Here is a 23,584-nt window from a genome sequence, read left to right as displayed (position 1 = left end):
ATCCTTTACATTCACCCCACGTTCCCTAACTATGGACTAAGTCATTTATAGTACATCATATAACAATTAATCCAGTAGTTATTTAAATCCACAAGCACATTTTAAACAACATCGTTCAAAAGTTTCACATAAGTGAAAGTTGTATACATAGTCAAAGAATTTCCATAACAGATACAACATTCTACATACGAAACACTACAAATAAACACAGATATATCGATACAGATACAAAATTGGTCGAAAACAAGTATTACAGTACCAAGAAAAATAGGGGTCGCTTAATAACATAATTTCCAAGACGCTTCGTTTCTAAATCTTCATTATCATTAATGTTCAAAATTATTGCTTCCATCAAATACCTGCTAGTGCTATTTCACCTTCATCAGAGGGTTTGTTTTATTTCCTTACCTTCAGATGATTTGGTCATTTACCTTGTAAGGACTGGGCTATTTTTAACAGCATGGATCGTTTGTGTTCCAATTAAAGTGATAAATTTAATTAGGCTCCATCATTCATGTTAAATTTTAATGAACTGTTTTGTTTATTGTGACAAACTAAGGAGAGTGTTTGAATCTATGTTTGACTGACTTCTATTTTCCGTTCTGGAATATGTTTATCATACTGATAGCTGAATATACACTCCTGGAAATGGAAAAAGAACACACTGACACCGGTGTGTCAGAATCACCATACTTACTCCGGACATTGCGAGACGGCTGTACAAGCAATGATCACACGCACGGCACAGCGGACACACCAGGAACCGCGGTGTTGGCCGTCGAATGGCGATAGCTGCGCAGCATTTGTGCACCGCCGCCGTCAGTGTCCGACAGTTTGCCGTGGCATACGGAGCTCCATCGCAGTCTTTAACACTGGTAGCATGCCGCGACACCGTGGACGTGAACCGTATGTGCAGTTGGCGGACTTTGAGCGAGGGCGTATAGTGGGCATGCGGGAGGCCGGGTGGACGTACTGCCGAATTGCTCAACACGTGGGGCGTGAGGTCTCCACTGTACATCGATGTTGTCGCCAGTGGTCGGCGGAAGGTGCACGTGCCCGTCGACCTGGGACCGGACCGCAGCGACGCACGGATGCACGCCAAGACCGTAGGATCCTACGCAGTGCCGTAGGGGACCGCACCGCCACTTCCCAGCAAATTAGGGACACTGTTGCTCCTGGGGTATCGGCGAGGACCATTCGCAACCGTCTCCATGAAGCTGGGCTACGGTCCCGCACACCGTTAGGCCGTCTTCCGCTCACGCCCCAACGTCGTGCAGCCCGCCTCCAGTGGTGTCGCGACAGGCGTGAATGGAGGGACGAATGGAGACGTGTCGTCTTCAGCGATGAGAGTCGCTTCTGCCTTGGTGCCAATGATGGTCGTATGCGTGTTTGGCGCCGTGCAAGTGAGCGCCACAATCAGGACTGCATACGACCGAGGCACACAGGGCTAACACCCGGCATCATGGTGTGGGGAGCGATCTCCTACACTGGCCGTACACCTCTGGTGATCGTCGAGGGGACACTGAATAGTGCATGGTACATCCAAACCGTCATCGAATCCATCGTTCTACCATTCTTAGACCGGCAAGGGAACTTGCTGTTCCAACAGGACAATGCACATCCGCATGTATACCGTGCCACCCAACGTGCTCTAGAAGGTGTAAGTCAACTACCCTGGCCAGCAAGATCTCCGGATCTGTCCCCCATTGAGCATGTTTGGGACTGGATGAAGCGTCGTCTCACGCGGTCTGCACGTCCAGCACAAACGCTGGTCCAACTGAGGCGCCAGGTGGAAATGGCATGGCAAGCCGTTCCACAGGACTACATCCAGCATCTCTACGATCGCCTCCATGGGAGAATAGCAGCCTGCATTGCTGCGAAATGTGGATATACACTGTACTAGTGCCGACATTGTGCATGCTCTGTTGCCTGTGTCTATGTGCCAGTGGTTCTGTCAGTGTGATCATGTGATGTATCTGACCCCAGGAATCTGTCAATAAAGTTTCTCCTTCCTGGGACAATGAATTCACGGTGTTCTTATTTCAACTTCCAGGAGTGTATTTACTGTTCATCTACATCTACATACATACACCACAAACAACAGTACGGTCCAATTTGCAGTGTAACTGTCACATAATCAGTTCCTCTCCTGTTCCACTAGCAAACACAGCGATGGTAAAACAACCGTGTGAAAATCTCCTTAACGTCCCCAATTTCCTTAGGCCAAATGTACGTTGGCGGCACTAGAATCGTTCTTCGGTCGGCTACTAATGCTGGTTTTCCAGATGTTCGCTGTAGTGTCTTCCATAAGGAGACTCTTTCCCCCCGATAACACTTGCGTGCTGATCGAACTCACCAGTAAGAAATCTAGCAGCCAGAGTGATATCTGCTCCTTGTATCCCTTTCATCCGTCATGCTTGGGATTCCGAACACTGGAACAATACCCAAAATTGTGTCGCACTAGCGTTGTATACACCTCCTTCATGGATTGGTTACAACTTCCCAGAATTCTCCCACTAAAAAGAAATCGAGCATTCGCCTTCCCTACTACCGCCCTGTCCATCTCACTGCGTTACATATCACTTTGCCACTTTGTGCCTAGATACTTAATCAAAGTGAATGTGTCAAGCTACACTCTAGCAATGCTGTATTCGAACGTCACAGCACAGTTTTTCTTGCTCATGAGCAATAACTTGCATTTTTCGGCATTTACGGAAAGCTGCAATTCATGACACCAAATATAAATTTTGTTTAAATTGTATCCTCCTACAGTAGCTCAACCACGACAACTTCCCCTACACAACAGCGTCATTAGCAAACAGACGTAAACTGCTGCTGACCCTGCTAATTACGTCGTTTATGTATACGGGAAGTTAAAGCGTTCCCGCTACACTTTCTTCGGGCAGTCCTGACGATACCCTTGTCCCTGATGAACACTTGCCGTCGAGGAACACGTGTGTGGTGTATTATTTAGGAAGTCTTCCAACTACTTACATATACGGGAACCTACTTCGTTAACATTTTGGCGTGGGGCACCGTGTGAAACGTTTCTGGGGAATCTAGGAATACGCAATCTTCCTGTTGCGCCCCCCCCCCCCCTCCCCCATCTGTCGTTTTTGGGATATCACGTCTGCAAAGGGCATGCTTAGTTTCGCACGAGTGATGCTTTCTAAATCCGTGCTGATCTGCGGATTAAAATTTATTATATAGGAACAAAGAATGTTTTGAGAATTCTGCAGCAATGCCTTGTTAAAGGCAAGTTAAATGTTCGTCTGTAACTCTGCAGGTGAGTTCATTAAACTTTCTTGTATACTACAGTCATGTGCCCTTTTTCCCATTCGCTTTTATTTTCCACTGGGAGAGATTCGCGATGGATGCGATGCCGCAAAATCTCTCTGTAAAACCGAACTGGGACAACATCCGTACGTGGTGACGTGCCTGTTTTCAATTCTTTCAGCTGCTCCTCTGCGCCATGGATGCCAATTTTTGTGTCCTCCTTGCGTGAGTCAACACGACAGTCAGACGTCGGTACGTTTGCACGTGATTTCAAAAAGAGAAATTGAAAACTTCAGATATCTTTTTGCTGTCTTCCATTGCAAACGCAGACTGGTAGACGAGTAACTGGATAGAAGCCTGCAACTCAATTATTGATTTTACATCTGACCAGTATTTTGTCGGGTTCTCCTCAAGATATTTCGTTAAGCTATGACAGTGTTAGTTGTATACTTCGCTGATGCACTTCTACTAACTTTGCCTACTAACATTTGCACGCTCTTTTCTTACCCGCGAATGCAACAATGTTTCCTTAGCATTTCCTAATTCTGATTATTAAACCACTGTGCCTCCTTCCCATCCTTAATAAACTTACTTTGCACGTACGTTTACAGAGCACGATTTGGCAGTCAGTTTCAACCTGGCCCATAATCCCTCTACGTCCATCGTACTGGAGTTAAATTATGTCCGTTCATTGTCTAAGTGGGATGCAAATAAGTGCTTATGTGCCTTCCGCAGCATAAACGTTGTCCTGGCCTTTTGGACATACAGTAAACATTGTCGCTATAATGACATCGTCATCACTAACCCCTGTTTGTTACTGACTTCGTGATGAAGTCAGACCTGTTTGTAGCTAAGAAGTTTAAAATTTTTCCGTTGCGCGTTAGTTGTCTAACTAGTTACAAGAGGCTGTTTTCGGAAAATGTTTTCAGAAATACTCCACAAAACTGTCTGTCCGTACTGCCTAATACGAATCCCTAGACGTTCCAGTGTATCGTCGGTATGTTAGTCACATCCAACTAATATTGACTGTTTGTGTACTGTTGTAGTAGGATCCGAGGATATATCTGAAACCACACTGACCAAACTGGCAGTTCCTTGAAGACCAGAATGAAGCCGATATCTTATCGGAATCAAATTCCATCATAACTTACTTTCATCCCCACTTACTTTCAGTATCTCCTTATCTCTTATTGTGTCTACTCATTTAATCTTCGGCAGTCTTCTTCATCACTACATGTCCAAACCTTTCAGTTCTTTTGCCTGAATATGTCATCCCTCATGTTTCACTTGCAAACCAGGCTAAATTCTAACTTAATTTTTCGTAGATATTTCGTAACTCTTAAATTTATATCAGATGATAATGACTCCCTTTCTTTCAGAAATGCATTCTTTGCAACTTCATGGAGCGTTTTATGTCCTCTCTATTTCAGCAAAACGCCAGTATCAGTATTTGTGTCTCATTCTCTGATACAATTTCCTGATCATCTCCTGGTTTAATTCGATACATTCCATCAGCACTGTCTTATTTTTATTGATGTTCACCTCATAATTTCTTTTCCATGCTATCCATTCTGATTAAATGAGCTCCAAGCTTTTGGCGCCTCTGAGAGAATTGCAATGCCATCAGCAAACGTCGAGGTATTTATTTCACCACCCTGAACTTTAACCCCCTTTCCTACAGATTTACTTCACAGCTCGCTCGAAATAAAGTTTGAATAAGGTCGACGATTGGCTTCAACCTTGTGTCACTATGAACCACTATTCACTTTTAGGGTTTTTCGACTCATATCTTCAGTCTTGTTCCCTGTACTTTATTCTTGTTACCTTCAAAACATCAAAGAGTGTAATTTCGTCAAGTCCACATAGTCAAAATTTTTCTGCAGATCTACATATATTATAAACATAAATGTGCCTTTCCTCACCCTGTTTGGCCGGTTAGATTGTAGGATCAGCACTCCCTCATGTGACCCTAATTTTCTAAGGAACCCAAATGATCTTCCTAGACACCGGTTTCTCCTAGTTTTTCTTAAATTCGTGTCAATAGTTTGACTTATTAAAGTTATCGTTGGGTAATAATCACATCTGTGAGCGCCTCCCCTTCACTGGAAATGTGATTATTACTTCTTACTGAGGTAACTCATTTACTGTCATACTAGTTCCTCTTATAAATTAACCGCTATCAGCAATGAACATTTCTTTCCTTCACTGCTTTCCGTCAATTACGTTTTCTTGTTGTTTTATTAACACAAGGGTATTCGTTTCATTTGTTTAGCTTCTCATCTAGACAGTTTGTTTGCAGATACGTTTTAGACGGCAACCGTAGTCCCGGTGTACCGTTTTAGACTAGCTAACCAAAACGTCATCGGTCCCCTGTTCCCAACCCGCCAACACTTAATTTTGATTAATACTCAGCAGTGTCTGCCGAAAACTTCGGGCACAAGAAGTCACCCTCATTGTGTCAACGGACAAACAGGTCAGTGGAGTTGACAGAGTTTTGGAGTGCTCTCTTGTCCCTGGGAAGGGGGGGGGGGGGGGGGGTTCCTATAGAGGCGGAAGAATCATCAGTGATCAACGGCATGGGTATGCAGAATGTAATGCAAATCACAGTATTAAATACACAAAACGTCTATCCATAGAACATATGGTCTGCAACTGAAAAAGTGTCATGATGATCACTTCCGTGGAAAACAGCACCTTTCGGGTCTCCGGGAGGGGAAAAAGCAATGTCTCAATATAGATAAATGGAGCAGTGAAGGGAAACGGAAGGGATTTCTGGTCAGAGACTATATGGTAGCATTAACACGAGAAGAAAGTGGTATAACGGGAGTGGGATTCGTTATGAGTGGCAAGGTAGCGTTACTGAGAACAGGTCAGTGGCAAGGTCGTTCTACCAAAATCGACAGCAAGCCAACACTGACAACGATAGTTCAGGTATACATGCCGACGTCCCAAGCAGAAGATGAAGATATAGAGAAAATGTTTGACGATACTGAAAGCGTAGTACAATATGTAAGGGTAGATGAAAATCTAATCGACATAGAGCTCTGCAATGCAGTTGTAGAGTAAGGAGTAAAGGAAAACGTTACAGGAGATTATGGGCTTGGGACCTGGAATGAGAGGAGATAGAGACTGATTTCTGTTAGAAATTTCAGTTAGAAATAGCGAATACTGTGTTCACGTGTAGCAAGAGGAGGGGGTATATCTGGAAATGGCTAGGTGTACATGAAGGTTTCAGTTACATCATGATCAGAGATTCCGAAATCAGATACCAAACAGCAGATATAGAACTTGAACCACAATGTAGTTGTGATTAAGAATAGGCTGAAATTTAAGAGATTAGTAAGCAAGCATCAATACCTACAGAAGAGGGATGAGGAAGTGCTAAAGAATGGCGAGATAAGCTTGAAGTTCTCTGAGGCTATAGATAGAGCAATAAGGAATAGCTCAGAAGGAAGTACAGTTGCATAGGAATTGACATCTCTGAAGAGGACAATCATTGATGTTTGAAGGAAAAACATAGGTATAAAGAAGGCTATTGCGAAGAAACCATGGGTAACAGAAGAAATACTTCAGTTAAACGATGAAAGAGGGAGATACAAAAATTTTCGATGTAACTCAGGAGTACAGAAATACAAGTATTCGAGGACAGAAATAAATTGGACGTGCAAGTAAGTAAGATCTCATGCATCCACATTGCTGAGAAAAAGAATATACAGAAGAATGGAAAAGAAAACTGGGGATGTGTTATATGATGACGAATTTTGGTTTAGCACAGGCAATTGTGTCGCTGCTGTCGATAATGGAAGCAAGACTAAACAAAAATCAACACATATTCGTTGGATCTGTCGAGGTGGGAAAATCGTTAGTGAATGTAAAACGGTGCAAGATATTCGAAATTCTGAGAAAAATTATTTTTAATTATAGGGGGAGATGCATAATATATAATACGTAGAAGAGACAAGAGGAAATAGTAACAGTGGACGAAAAAGAACGAAGCGCTCGGATTAAAAAGGACGTCCGGCAAGGGTGTAGTCTTTCAGCCCTACTGTGACATCTGTACACCGAATAAGTAAAGATGGAAGTAAAAGAAAGTTTCAGAAGTGGAATTAAAATACAGTGTCAAGGAATATCAGTGATTTGATTCGCTCATGATACTACTACCTTGAGTGAAACTGAAAAGAATTACATTAGCCATTGAATGGGATGAAGAGTCTGATGAGTACATGGCTTGAAAGTAAATACAACTAAAACTCCGTTCAAACAGGCATTAGGAGAGCCAACGGAACGGCTGTCGTGTAATCCTCAGCCCACAAGCATCACTGGATACGGATATGGAGGACATAGGGTCAGCACACTGCTCTCTCGGCCGTATATCAGTTTACGAGACCGAAGCCGCTGCTTCTCAATGAAGTAGCTCCTCAGTTTGCCTGACAACGGCTGAGTGGACTCCGCTTGCCAACAGCACGCGCCAGAGCGTATGGTCATCCATCCAAGTGCTAGCCCAGCCCGACAGCGCTTAACTTCGATGATCTAACGGAAACCGGTGTTGCCACTGCGGCAAAGCCGTTGTCATAAAGTAGATATAAGAAAGACGAAAATAATGAGGAATATCAGTAATGAAAACATCAAGGAACTTAACATCAGGGCTGGTGGTTACCAAGTAGATGAAGTTTAGGAATTCTACTACCTTTGCAGCAAAACAACCAATGACCGACTGAGCAAGGACCTCATCAAAAGCAGACTAGCGCTGGCGGGAAGGAGATTCCTGGCCAATAGAAGTCCTTCTTTTTTTTTCAATCATCTGTCTTCTGACTGGTTTGATACGGCCCGCCACGTTCTCCTATCCCAACCTCTTCATCACAGAGAGCCACTTACAACTTAAATCCAGGAATACATCTATGCCTTCCTCTACATGTTTTGCCGTCTATAGCTTTCTCTGGTACCACGGAAGACACTCCCTCATGTCGTAAAAGATGTCCTATCATTCTGTTCCATCTCCGTGTCATTATACACTCCTGGAAATTCATGTTAAATTTTAATGAACTGTTTTGTTTATTGTGACAAACTAAGGAAAGTGTTAGAATCTATGTTTGACTGACTTCTATTTTCCGTTCTGGAATATGTTTATCATACTGATAGCTGAATATACATATTGGCACCGGTGTGTCAGACCCACCATTCTTGCTCCGGACACTGCGAGAGGGCTGTACAAGCAATGATCACACGCACGGCACAGCGCACACACCAGGAACCGCGGTGTTGGCCGTCGAATGGCGATAGCTGCGCAGCATTTGTACACCGCCGCCGTCAGTGTCAGCCAGTTTGCCGTGGCATAGGGAGCTCCATCGCAGTCTTTAACGCTGGTAGCATGCCGCGACACCGTGGACGTGAACCGTATGTGCAGTTGACGGACTTTGAGCGAGGGCGTATAGTGGGCATGCGGGAGGCCGGGTGGACGTACCGCCGAATTGCTCAACACATGGGGCGTGAGGTCTCCACAGTACATCGATGTTGTCGCCAGTGGTCGGCGGAAGGTGCATGTGCCCGTCGACCTGGGACCGGTCCGCAGCGACGCACGGATGCACGCCAAGACCGTAGGATCCTACGCAGTGCCGTAGGGGACCGCACCGCCTCTTCCCAGGAAATTAGGGACACTGTTGCTCCTGGGGTATCGGCGAGGACCATTCGCAACCGTCTCTATGAACCTGGGCTACGGTCCCGCACACCGTTAGGCCGTCTTCCGCTCACGCCCCAACATCGTGCAGCCCGCCTCCAGTGGTGTCGCGACAGGCGTGAATGGAGGGACGAATGGAGACGTGTCGTCTTCAGCGATGAGAGTCGCTTCTGCCTTGGTGCCAATGATGGTCTTATGAGTGTTTGGCGCAGTGCAAGTGAGCGCCACAATCAGGACTTCATATGACCGAGGCACACAGGGCCAACACCCGGCATCATGGTGTGGGGAGCGATCTCCTACACTGGCCGTACACCTCTGGTGATCGTCGAGGGGACACTGAATAGTGCACGGTACATCCAAACCGTCATCGAACCCATCGTTCTACCATTCCTAGACCGGCAAGGGAACTTGCTGTTCCAACAGGACAGTGCACGTCCGCATGTATCCTGTGCCACTCAACGTGCTCTAGAAAGTGTAAGTCAACTACCGTGGCCAGCAAGATCTCCGGACCTGTTCCCCATTGAGCACGTTTGGGACTGGATGAAGCGTCGTCTCACGCGGTCTGCACGTCCAGCACAAACGCTGGTCCAACTGAGGCGCCAGATAGAAATGGCATGGCAAGCCGTTCCACAGGACAACATCCAGCATCTCTACGATCGTCTCCATGGGAGAATAGCAGCCTGCATTGCTGCGAAAGGTGGATATACACTGTACTAGTGCCGACATTGTGCATGCTCTGTTGCCTGTGTCTATGTGCCTGTGGTTCTGTCAGTGTGATCATGTGATGTATCTGACCCCAGGAATGTGTCAATAAAGTTTCCCCTTCCTGGGACAATGAATTCACGGTGTTCTTATTTCAATTTCCAGGAGTGTATTACACATATTCCTTTCCTCTCCGATGCTAGGCAGACCGTCCTCATTCCTTACCTTATCAGTCAACCGAATTTTCAATATTCGTCTGTAGCACTGAATCACAATGCTTGGATTCTCTTTTGACATTGGTATCCTGAGTGATAGTGTAAAGAATTACATGACCTGCTGAATGAAATGAAAAATCTAATACGTAAAGTATATGGACTGTAAGTAAATAGTCCATGTTTGACTGCCATACAACCTTTTGCGCCAGCTGTACATTCTCAGATTTTTTTTCAGCTTAAGCACTTTGTTCCATACTAGTATTCTTCTGTCGGTCATGAATACACTTTTTGCCTGTTCAAATCTGTTTCTGATGTCCAACATCTTCCGTCGGTTACTGGTTACTTTGCTGCCTAGGTAGCAGAACACGTTATTTCATCTACTTCGTGACCATCAATCCTGCTGTTAAGTTTCTCGCTGTTTTCATTTCTGCTACTTTTCATTACTTAAATTTTCTTCGGTTTAATCTCAGTCCTTATTCTGCACTCATACAGTTTATTAAGTTCCGCAGTTCTTGTGATTCTTCTTAACTAATTTCTGAAGTCGTTTTCGTTACTGATTCTTTGTATGAGACCCAGTTTCCCCCACTATACCTGTACGCAACTATTCTGTTTCTTCTCAAAATCATTTCATATTCTGCATCTTAATTCAGTAATGAGTTTCATAAACTATTTCATTCTTAATGGCGGCTGGAAAATTTTCTATCATTTTTTTCTATCAGTCCATAGAGTTATTCGATTTCTACTTCATTCATGTTTAACTATGAAATCAACCATGGATATTTGTACAGAAGGTGTGAAAAATTCCTATGATGCAACTACTGTGCTATTATGTCTTAGATTCGTCATAGTTTGCTGATACAGTATATCCATTCCTAACAGCCCTAAATAATGTATGTAGTAAAATGACAGTATTAGCCTAGGCTGAGGAGGAAAGGAGAGTGGGGACTGTGGGGTTGTATATTTTTCTAATCAGAAGATACAGTTTATAGTTAACACAAATATCATAAATAATTCAGACCAGGGAAGACTATTAAAACATATGTATTAATCAGAGAATCTTACAGACATAACCGATTTAAAAATGAATAGAGTGAACTTTAGTGACAGAAAATTATACCTATGTTTCGAAGCCCAGCTAACGTTCGACGAATATGGATACAAAGAACAACAGGGACCGAAACTTCCTCTGTGAATAGGCAATTAATATTACACATCTTCTGAGTGTCAGTGAGAAAGTACAATTCACATACTGTACCCAAGATATTATTAATGAATCAAAAATGAACAAAAGAAAACCTTTGAGGTGACAAGCAATATCAATGATATCTGATGTTATCTGAAGGACCAAAGAAACTGGTATACATGCCGAATGTCGTGTAGGGTCCCTGCGAGCATGCAGAAGTGACATGACTTGATTAATGTCTGAAGAAGAGCGCGATTGAACTGACACGATGAATCCTGGGCTGGAGTCTCTTATGAACAGCATGTTCCAAGGCAACAAAGATATGCTCAATAATGTTCATGTGTGGAGAGTTTGGTAGCCTGTGGAGGTGTTTAAACGCAGAAGAGTTTTCCTAGAGCCGTTCCGTTGGAATGCACAATGGACATGAAATGATGCAGGTGATGAGACTGGATCCCACGTACTTGTCACCTGTCAGAGTCCTATCTGCTTGTATCAGGGCTCCCATATCACTCCATCTGCACACGTACGAAACCATTACAGAGCGTCCACCAGCTTCAACAGTCTCCTGCTAGCATGCAGGGTCCATGGATTTATGAGGTGGTCTCCATACCGTTACACGTCCATCTTTAAAGTGGAACTCGTCCGACCACGCAACAATTTTCCAGTCACCAACACTCAAATGTCGGTGTTGACGGGCCCAGACGAGGCTTAAACCATTGTGTCGTGGAATCATCAAGGGTACGTGGGTGAGCCTTCGGCTCCAAAAATCAATATCGATGATGCTTCGGTGAATGGTTCCCATACTGAGAACCTTGTTGATGGCCCAGCACTGAAATTTGCGGCAGTTTGCGGAATTGTTGCACTTCTGTCACGCTGAACGATTCTCTTCAGTAATCGTTGGTTCCGTTCTCGCAGGATCATTTTTCGGCCCAGCAACGTTGGAGGATTGACGTTTTTCCAGATTTCTGATATTCACGGTCCAGTCGTGAAATGGTCATACGGGAAGAGTCCCCACTTCATCGCTACCTTAGAGATGGTGTGTCCCACCGCTCGTGCACTGACTGTAACACTAAGTTGAAACTCAGTTAAATCTTGATACCCAGCCATTGTAGCAGCAGTAACCGACAGACACTTGTTTCTTATATAGGCGCTGGTGACCGCAGCGCTGTATTCTGCCTCTTTACGTATCTCTGTGTTTGAATATGCATGCCTACACCAGTTTCTTTGGCGGTTCAGTGTATAAAGCAGTGTGTGTGTGTGTGTGTGTGTGTGTGTGTGTGTGTGTGTGTGTGTGTCCAGCATCTCCTGGGTCGATTTCAACCAAATTTGGCTCATACACAGCAGGCCTCACAAGTGTGAGAACAGTTGTGTATATAGACTCCTAGCTCAGATACGAGAGAAGATAAAGCAAACAAGTATTTTTTCAGCCCCTGGCGTATAGGCTGCCCTGTAGAAATTCGACGTGTGAGCTGAATCAGTCTCACAAATTAATCTGCTAAGAACAGCCGCGATGTCGAGAGTAAGAAATGGTACTCTGATCCTCGACATGTAGGCCGTCCCCGATGACAGGCATATTCTGTTTGAGCCGACCAATTAGAGAATTTTTAGGAAAACATAGCATCTATTCCCTCGAAAAAAAATTAATCCTTTTGGAAAAGTCACACACATCGCTTCATTCAAAATTTAGGTCGCGAATCCCCAGAATTTCTTCATAAATATACAAATTAACACTCATGCACCACTTCAGAGACATTTAGAAAACACAGACACTCTCTCTCTCTCTCTCTCTCTCTCACACACACACACACACACACACACACACACACACACACACACACACACAACAAATATCTACACAGAAACACACGCACACACAAGAAAGCCTCACCTTCTTGAACACCCAAGCTTCTTAAGTCAGACGGGCACAGGCCAGTGGCACTTCTTGAGAACAGAACAAATTCCAAACCCGTGCCCCGGCAGTTAGTGGTTTTACTGCTCAGGACGATGACAGGGTTAGCCATCGAAAAGCCGAGAATTGTATTCGAATGGCGCGCCTCGGAAACTGAGATTTTATTAGGATACACGGTGGCGAAGGACTCCGAGGACATAGATGTCCGTTGTGTTGACTAACAAACGCACATTATTATTCTGGGAATTTCCCCAATTTATTATACTGTCAATAATATTTCTTGAAAGATTCGGGCGAGTTTTTTACTACTTATTGTAAATATTTTCGCAATTACTTTGCTTTCTTAATCATTAACGTCCATCATACATTCTAACTATAAAGTAATTAAGAACATAAATTTTTTTTACTTCCGTTTAAATTTTTTTATTTATATACGACCAGAAAGAAATATAAACAGCTTGAGTGCCAAATAGGAGGAACAAAGTTAGAACAGGTGGACAGTTTCAAGTACTTAGGATGCATATTCTCACAGGATGACAACATAGTGAAAGAACTGGAAACGAGGTGTAGCAAAGCAAATGCAGTGAGCGCTCAGCTACGACCTACTCTCTTCTGCAAGAAGGAAGTCAGTACCAAGACTAAGTTATCTGTGCACCGTTCAATTATTCGACCAACTTTGTTGTATGGGAGCGAAAGCTGGGTGGATTCAGGTTACCTTAGCAACAAGGTTGAGGTTACGGATATGAAAGTAGCTAGGATGATTGCGGGTACTAGTAGATGGGAACAATGGCAGGAGGGTGTCCACTATGAGGAAATCAAAGAAAAACTGGAAATGAACTCTATAGATGTAGCAGTCAGGATGAACAGGCTTAGATGGTGGGGTCATGTTACACGCATGGGAGAAGCAAGGTTGCCCAAGAGACTGATGGGTTCAGCAGTAGAGGGTAGGAGGAGTCGGGGCAGACCAAGGAGAAGGTAGCTGGATTCGGTTAAGAATGATTTTGAAGTAGTAGGTTTAACATCCGAAGAGGCACCAGTGTTAGCACTGAATAGGGGATCATGGAGGAATTTTATAAGGGGGCTATGCTCCAGACTGAACGCTGAAAGGCATAATCAGTCTTAAATGATGATGATAAATGATGATGATGATGATGATATAAGACCACATTCAAAATTGTATGTACAATTATGAGTTATAAAATGCTAGGCCATAGAGAGCATGCAATTTTAAAATTCGATATCATGAAGAGTGCACTTAGTGTCGGCTGTTATTGATAATGCCGTTCATATGTAACTACTGATCAATTTTTGTACGGGCATCTGTGTATTGATATTTTGGTTTCTTTTGGTCTCTGTCCTTTGATCCTCATGCGTAACTTGTTCTGTGAGTATATGGTGAACATGATTTACGTGCGAAGAAAACTGAAGGCTTTTATGCAATAACTGTTGCCTAAAATCCGAATTAGGGTAATTTGAAACTGTGCAATGTATAGTTTCCATCAACAGACGTGTAATTCTGCTTCGATTGCTTAAGAATGGCACTAGTAATGCAGCCGCCCCAGCTAAGGTTGGACGGTAACGGTAAGAATAATGGAAGCGACGTAGTGGTTTGGTCTGACAATGTAGAAGGCAGCGTATTTTCAGTCCTGAGTAACACTGTGGTGGCAACACCGATGAAAACCATACTAAAGAGCACAAGATAGGTTTGTTTTTTTGCTAAAGACTGGAAATAATAAACAGCTACTTACTTTTTCGTGTCCGAAAACCAGGTCACAATCCTTCAGCCCAGTATAGTTACACGTACAAAGGCTTGATTCTTATCTAGCCATAAATTGTTGGGGTTGTACCTATAAGGGCAGTTTTGGGAGGCCAGCAGATGCTCCATATCCCTCACAGTGCCACAGTCACACTCATCATCCGCGGTTCCAAGATCACACTTAATCACCTTTTTAATCACTGGGACCACCACTGTCCTTTCTCGGTTCAGTGTCCTCCATGTCTTCCAGATTGTGCTGAATCCGCTGGGAACTTACTGTCCATGTGGTTAATCAGCTGGTGGTTCTTCTATTATCGTGTGTAAAAACCTTTTAGAGTATTTCAATTGCCCAAGGTTACATTCACTGCCAACTAGTAGATGACGATCGTCAATAGTTAGTCTAAGCCTGTCTGTGAACTCATGTAATGTTCTCCGAGATGGTATTTGCAAACCCGGTAGCTCTATATACTTTCGGAAGGGAAGTAGGTTTCATGCATCGCGTTGTTAAACGATATGTTTCATTAAGTCATATGTCGACCTTCTTTCCATGGGTTGATCTGGACCATACTAGGCAGCCATATTCGCCTGTACAGAAGCGCAAGGCGTGTGCAGCGGTTCTAATATGGAAGGTTTAGCATCCCATTTGTTGTTAGCTAGCTTCCGCAGAATACTATTTCTGGCAGTTACCTTTTGTCGCGTCTTTTTCAAATGTTACCTGTATGTCAACGGCTTAAAGCAAGGGGAAAATACAGCCCTAATTTTTCCCGAGTTGATGCAGCTTTACTGTATCGTTTAAATGATTATGGCGTCCTCTTGGGAAAAATATTCCGGAGGTAAAATAGTCCCCCTTTCGTATCCCCGGGCGGGGACTACTCAAGAGGACGTCGTTATCAGGAGAAAGAAGACTGGCGTTCAACGCAGGGGGAACAAGACTTTTGGTCAGGTGAATACAGGGTTACAATTACAAAATCAAATTGGGGTAATGCAGGAGTAGGTTTAATCATGAATAAAAAACTGGAGTACGGGTAAGCTACTACAAACAGCATAGTTATTGTGGCCAATGTAGACACGAAGCCCATGTCTACTACAGTAGTACAAGTTTATATGCCAAATAGCTCTGCAGATGATGAAGAAATTGATAAAATGTATGATGAGATAAATTAAAATATTCAGGTAGTGAAGGGAGACGAAAATTTAATAGTTATGGGTGACTGGAATTCGAAAGTAGGAAAAGGGAGAGAAGGAAACATAGTGGGTGAATATGGATTGGGGGAGAGAAATGAAAGAGGATGCAGCCTGGTAGAATTATGCACAGAGCATAACTTAATCATAGCTACCACTTGGTTCAAGAATCATAAAAGAAGGTTGTATACATGGAAGAAGCCTGGGGATACTAACAGGTTTCAGATAGATTTTATAATGGTAAGAAAGAGATTTAGGAACCAGTTTTTAAATTGTAAGACGTTTCCAGGGGCAGATGTGGACTCTGACCACAATCTGTTGGTTATGAACTGTAGATTAAAACTGAATGCAAAAAGGTGGGAATTTAAGGAGATGGGACCTGGATAAACTGACTAAACCAGAGGTTGTACAGAGTTTCAGGGAGAGCATAAGGGAACAATTGACAGGAATGGTGGAAATAAATACAGTAGAAGAAGAATGGGTAGCTCTGAGGGGTGAGACAGTGAAGGCAGCCGAGGTTGAAGATTAGGGCTAGTAGAAATCCTTAGGTAACAGAAGATATATTGAATTTAATTCATGAAAGGAGAAAATATAAAACCGCAGTAAATGAAGCAGGCAAAAAGGAATACAAACGTCTCAAAAATGAAATCGACAGGAAGTGCAAAATGGCTAAGCAGGGATGGCTATAGGACAAATGTAAGGATGTAGAGTCTTATCTCACTAGGGGTAAAAGATAGATACTGCGTACACAAAAATTAAAGAGACCTTTGGATAAAGTAGAACCAATTGCATGAATATCAACAGCTTTGATGGAAACCCAGTTCTAAGGAAAGAAGAGAAAGCAGAAAGGTGGAAGTATATAGAGGGTCTATACAAGGGCGATGTACTTGAGGATAATATTATGGAAATGGAAGAGGATATAAATGAAGATGAAATGGGAGATACGATACTGCGTGAAGAGTTTGACACAGATCTGAAAGACCTGTGTCTAAACAAGGTCCCAGGAGTAGACAACATTCCATTAGAACTAGTGACGGCCTTGGGGGAGCCATTCGTGACAAAACTCTACCATCTGGTGAGCAAGATGTATGTGACAGGCGAAATAACCTCATACTTGAAGAAGAATATAATAATTCCAATCCCAAAGAATGTAGGTGTTGACAGATGTGAAAATTACCGAAATAGCAGTTTAATAAGTATCAGCTGCAAAATACTAACGCGAATTCTTTACAGACGAATGGGAAAACTGGTAGAAGCCGACCTCGGCGAATATCAGATTGGATTCCGTAGAAATATGGGAACACGTGAGGCAATACTGACCCTACGACTTATTTTAGAAGTTAGATTAAAAAAAGGAAACCTACATTTCCAGCATGTGTAGACCTAGAGAAAGCTTTCGACAATGTTGACTGTTATAATCTTTTTCAAACTCTGATGGTGGCAGGGGTAAAATACAGGGAGCGCTGGCTATTTACAATTTGTATAGAAACCAGATAGCAGTTATAAGAGTCGAGGGACATGAAAGGGAAGCAGCGGTTGGGAAGGGAGTGAGACAGGGTTGTAGGCTGTCCCCGATGTTATTCAATCTGTTTATTGAGCAAACAGTAAAGGAAACAAAAGAAAGATTTGCTGTAGGTATTAAAGTCCATGGAGAAGAAATAAAAATGTTTAGGTTCGCCTATGACATTGTAATTCTGTCAGAGACAGCAAAAGGACTTGGAAGAACAATTGAACGGAATAGACAGTGTCTTTAAAGTAGGATATAAGATGAACATCAACTAAAGCAAAACGAGGATAATGGAATGTAGTCGAATTAAATCGGGTGATGCTGAATGAATTAAATTATGAAATGAGTCAAAGTAGTAAAGGAGTTTTGCTATTTGGAGAGCAAAATAACTGATGATTGTCGAAGTAGAGAGGATATAAAATGTAGACTGGCATTGGCAAGGAAAGCGTTTCTGAAGAAGAGACATTTGTTAACTTCGAGTATAGATTTAAGTGTCAGGAAGTCGTTTCTGAAAGTATGTGTATAGAGTGTAGCCATGTATGGAAGTGAAACATGGACGATAAACACTTTAGACAAGATGAGAATAGAAGCTTTCTAAATGTGCTACAGAAGAATGGTGAAGATTAGATGGGTAGATCACATACGCAACGAGGTGGTATTAAATAAAATTGGGGAGAAGAGGAGTTTGTGGCACAGCTTTACAAGAAGAAGGGACCGATTGGTAGGACATGTTTTGAGGCATGAAGGTATCACGAATTTAGCGTTGCTGGGCATCGTGGAGGGTAAAAATCGTAGAGGGAGACCATGAGATGAATACACTAATCAGGTTCAGAAGGTTGTAGGTTGCAGTAAGTACTGGGAGATGAAGAAGCTTGCACAGGATATAGTAGCATGGAGAGCTGTATCAAACCAGTCTCAGGACTGATAACAACAACAACAACAACCGGTATGTCAGAGATATATCGATTACTGCTCCCAGGTGAGGTGGTTTGCCCCAGCGTAGTATTATTGCAAGAGACGTTACGTTTACGCTTAGCTTGCCAGTATCGGAGGTGGAAGGCTCTCACTTTTGTTATTGACGGGTTTGGGTTAAGAAAGCTGTTTTTATATTTCTCTGATTTCTCTAAGAGCTTTCTCAAGCTTCTGTTCTACATCGTCAAAGGTCCGCCCCAGTGCTGTTACTGCCAGCTCATCCGCATACTGATAATGTTTTGTACGTACGCTTAGGCATCGGTTGGTCGGTAGCGTACTGATTAAGTAGGGAGGGCGCAAAAACGCTTCTTCGGCCAGACCTTTTTTCTAGTTTCTCTATCTGCTCTTTTTCCGATTCAGGACTACATAAAACTGTCAATTTTCTAACAGCGACTCGATAATCTTAACAAACTGATAGCCTCTTAGTTCATTACAGAGTGTCGACCAGGGAGAGCCCTGTTTTCTTTTAATTTTCGTATCTTTCCTCTATGTGTTCTGTTGAGCACAGAATGGGTAGTACATGATTTTCCAGGTCTAAAACCAGCTTGCTGAGGAATTAGTTTGTTCCCAATAGAGTCTGTCATACGATTTAAGATAAGTCTCTCATACAGTTTGAAAAGATGACACAGGTGAAATACTGGGTGATAGTTCGTTGGTGAATAACGTGCCATCCCGGGTTTCAATAGTGCTACTATCCTTGCCTTCCTCCACATCTTGAGGGTCTTATGTGTTTCGCGACATTGGCTTAAAAGTCACAGGATCCAAAGATTTTTATCTGCTCCATGCACATGTCATTCATCCAAGCTGCTTTACCGCTTTTCATATTTCTGAGACCCTTGTTGAATTCCTTCATTGTAAAGGGCGTTAAAACCTATTAGTTTCTGATTCTAGAGTAACGTTAATTTTTAATTTCTGTTGTTTTGTATTAGTGTTTCCATTGAGGAGCTGTTGCTAAACCACTTGATTAGACGTTACCGCGGCAGACTGTTTGGGACCATTTCGGTCTCTGTCTTTTTTAAATGATATTCCAGGCTATTTTGCTCCTACGTGTCATATCAATCGCCGGCCGTGGTAGCCGAGCGGTTCTAGGCGCTACAGTTTGGAACCGCTCGACAGCTACGGTCGCAGGCTGGAATCCTGCCTCAGGCATGGATGTGTGTGATGCCTTAGGTTAGTTAGGCTTAAGCAGTTTTAAGATCTAGGGGACTGATGACCTCAGAGTATAAATCCCATAGTGCTCAGAGACATTTTTTGTCATATCCATCGTCTCCATTTATTTTGCCGAGCTTCATATAGCATATCCCTCAAAGCCGTACCACATGCTACTGGTTCTTAATTAAAGGGGTATTTTTGGTATAATTCCTCGTACTTGGCTGGGAGATCCCTGGAGTGATGCGAGAGACCTGGGATGTACTGCTGTCGGCAGCCTCGTGGTATACTCGTATGTTGCCTGGAGATTCTCTGTAGCATTCGCACAAATGCCTGGTAGTTGTCTGGGGTTGGGGCGAGGTTTACTATGGCTTTATCCAGTTCCTCAGCGGAAGTTTTCCAGTGGCCTTTATAAAATTAATTCATCTACGAAACGGTAGTGGTCTTGACTGCTGTATTCGCCTGTATCCCTAGTAGTCTATGCTGTGTTCGAGATATAACAAACAAATGTTACATATAGTTCCTCTTTAGGACTCGAACTTGGAATACGACGTCAGATGTACGAAGATGGGAACCAGAAGGTCTGGGCGGAACAACAACAATACGTTCAGTGCCTCCACAGGAGTCGTGGCTTTGAAAACAAAACAACCCGATCAACAGTGTCGGCTTCTTGTAACTCTGTCTGTGAGTTCATCTCGTTACAGTTGCACCCAGGTGACTAGATTACAAACTGACACATTATGAATTTTCTTCTTCTACTTATGTCTCATTTACCGACATGTATTATTTTACTGTCATGACTAAACAAATTTTTCACTGACTTCACAAGCTTTTGAAAATGTTACATGTTATGAGTTTGTCCTACTTTCATCGGAAGTAATCGTCGTTACAGAGAAAGGAATCACCGTTATTACGGTACTGGACTCTCCTTTAGAAGAAGAGGGGCTCAAATAGTCTATCGGTATGGCTCATTTGTTTCCTTGAATTACAGAACCAAAGCCTTACATAGGTGCAAATCAAGTTTAAATTTGTCAGTTTTCCTTTTTGGGCAGCAAAATAACTGACGTTTGCCAAAGAGCTGAGAGTTAATAAAAGCGTATCTGAAAGAGAGAAAATCGTCAACGAAGTACAATACATAGAACCGGGCGCACAATTACTGCTGACACCCATGTACAGCAGCACAGGACGGGCTGGTAAACACGTAGGAACAAAGAATTGCTCTTCACCGGTGTGAACCAATGGCCGCCAGCACGCCAACCACGTACACCAGGTACTGCAACACACGGCATACAGCAAAACTCATCGCAATATCAAATTTAAATTCTTGTGCTAACAAATCTTTCGTGATGGTATTTACGTGTGGAGTAGCATTTTACAGAAATGAAACGTACACTATCCATAGTTCAGGCAACGAAATTATGGGAAATTTTGAAATGTAATGCTACACATATGTGGGTGTATCACATAATTAATGAAAATTTCTAGACAGATGCAGGATAAACGACATTCACGTCAAAACTTCAGTCAAGGAAGGCGATTTCTGACAGGGCACGTCTTGAATTATCAACGAATAGTAACATTCGAAGTACAGGGGAGATTGGTGGGGTAATAATACTAGAGCAAAAAAAAGGTAATTGAAATCTGGTTCCGCGGGACAGAGCGGCTAAAGGTTATGGTTGCGGATGGGGCCCTACTCAGTTACTGATAGTTGCACAAAACACACAGACTTTTATTTTCCTAAGAACCACTTAATTACCTTCCCCCTTAAAAGGATCAAATTAAAACAATACGGCTGAAGGCCTGATTAAGAAAACTTGTGATACCTTCTTAGCAGAAGGCCCAAAACCACACCAAAAACAAGAATGGCTGAAAGTCTAAATACCAGTTATTAAACATTGCGTTGAAGAATACATGCGGCTGAAGGCCTTATATATATATATATATATATATATATATATATATATATATATATATATATATATATATATATATATATATATATATAGTAAATACTCGGCTGAAGACCACACACAACACACTGAATAACTCAGGGCCTGGATAACAAGAGCAAATTTTTAAAAGATAGTTTGCTTTAAACAAATCAATTTTAAAAATTTTAATTTACGATGGGTGAATGTCTTAACTTGTAAACATTTCATGTAAAGCTTGGCTGAAGCCCACGCACTGGACATTGAACAACTCAGGTCTTAGGTCTTGTTAACAGGAATTTCAGACGGAACAAACTTTCGAAATATAGTTTTTAAGCAAATAAATCTTCAAATTTAACTAAGCTCAAGGTCATATTTTACAATCAAAACAAACTGAATTAATAGACAGCTGAAGGCCGCACACAGTACATCAGACTAAATGGAACATCACAATCTAAAATCAACAGAAGAGGCGTGCTGAGAAGTGCTCCAAGGGTTGGCCTGAGGAGGTAGCTCTAATGTAAGGTGAGGTGAGACAGGTACCAAAGAGTAAGGTTAAATAATCGGATGACAACCTGGTCCAGGGATGGCTGAAAGACTGTCCCATAACCTAATCAATTCTCTTCCGCCTAACCAACGGCACGACAACGGAAAGTATCAGCCGAGGACGAAGTTATCAGCAGCACTACAACTTCAAAATTGGCGTCTAAAAACAGCCAAGGCACAACAACCTCTCTAAGAAGAGAAAATATGAACAAACAACTAAAAGGTTGTCGAAATGCCCGCCGTGCTGGACAGCATCAACAGAGCGAAGAAAAACACACTGCCAGAAAACTATGCTAACGACTGGGGCAGGTAAAGGGGGTATTAATGGCCAGAAGGCAGAAAAAAACGTTGGTGCACTTCACTGACCTAACAACCAGTTTAATAGTTAAAGAGCATACGGGAAGATGGCTGCAAAATGTCACCAGCTCCAACAAAACATACGTTGCTGCTAGCCACAACGGTGCAGGAAGCAACAACCAGCAATGAATGAAGACATGTCGCAGCAGTTGAGGTTTCATACGAGTCGGGGCGTGGAATGTGAGAAGCTTAAACGTGGTAAGGAAACTAGAAAATCTGAAAAGGGAAATGCAAACGCTCAATCTAGATATAGTAGGGGTCAGTGAAGTGAAGTGGAAGGAAGACAAGGATTTCTGGTCATATGAGTATCGGGTAATATCAACAGCAGCAGAAAATGGTATAACAGGTGTAGGATTCGTTATGAATAGAAAGGTAGGGCAGAGGGTGTGTTACTGTGAACAGTTCAGTGACCGGGTTGTTCTAACCAGGATCGACAGCAGACCAACACCGACAAAGATAGTTCAGGTATACATGCCGACGTCGCAAGCTGAAGATGAACAGATAGAGAAAGTGTATGAGGATATTGAAAGGGTAATGCAGTATGTAATGGGGGACGAAAATCTAATAGTCATGGGTGACTGGAATGCAGTTATAGGGGAAGGAGTAGAAGAAAAGGTTACACGAGAATATGGGCTTGGGACAAGCAACGAAAGAGGAGAAAGACTAATTGAATTCTGTAACAAGTTTCAGCTAGTAATAGCAAATAACCTGTTCAAGAATCACAAGAGGACGAGGTATACTTGGAAAAAGCCGGGAGATACGGGAAGATTTCAATTAGATTACATCATGGTCAGACAGAGATTCCGAAATCAGATACTGGATTGTAAGGCGTACCCAGAAGCAAATACAGACTCAGATCACAATATAGTAGTGATGAAGAGTAGGCTGAAGTTGAAGACATTAGCCAGGAAGAATCAATACGAAAAGAAGTGGGATACGGAAGTTCTATGGAATGACGAGATACATTTGAAGTTCTCTAACGCTATAGATAGAGCAAAAAGGAATAGCGCAGTAGGCAGCACAGTTGAAGAGGAACGGACATCTCTAAAAAGGGCCATCACAGAAGTTGAGAAGGAAAACATAGGTACAAAGGAGGTAGCTGCTGAGAAACCATGGGTAACGGAAGAAATACTTCAATTGATTGATGAAAGGAGGAAGTACAAATATGTTCCGGGAAAATCAGGAATACATAAATACAAGTCGCTGAGGAATGAAATAAATAGGAAGT

This window comes from Schistocerca gregaria, chromosome 3 (assembly GCF_023897955.1).
Source record: "Schistocerca gregaria isolate iqSchGreg1 chromosome 3, iqSchGreg1.2, whole genome shotgun sequence".
In the NCBI taxonomy this organism is placed as follows: Eukaryota; Metazoa; Arthropoda; class Insecta; order Orthoptera; family Acrididae; genus Schistocerca; species Schistocerca gregaria.
Note: the sequence above shows the minus strand (reverse complement) of the source record.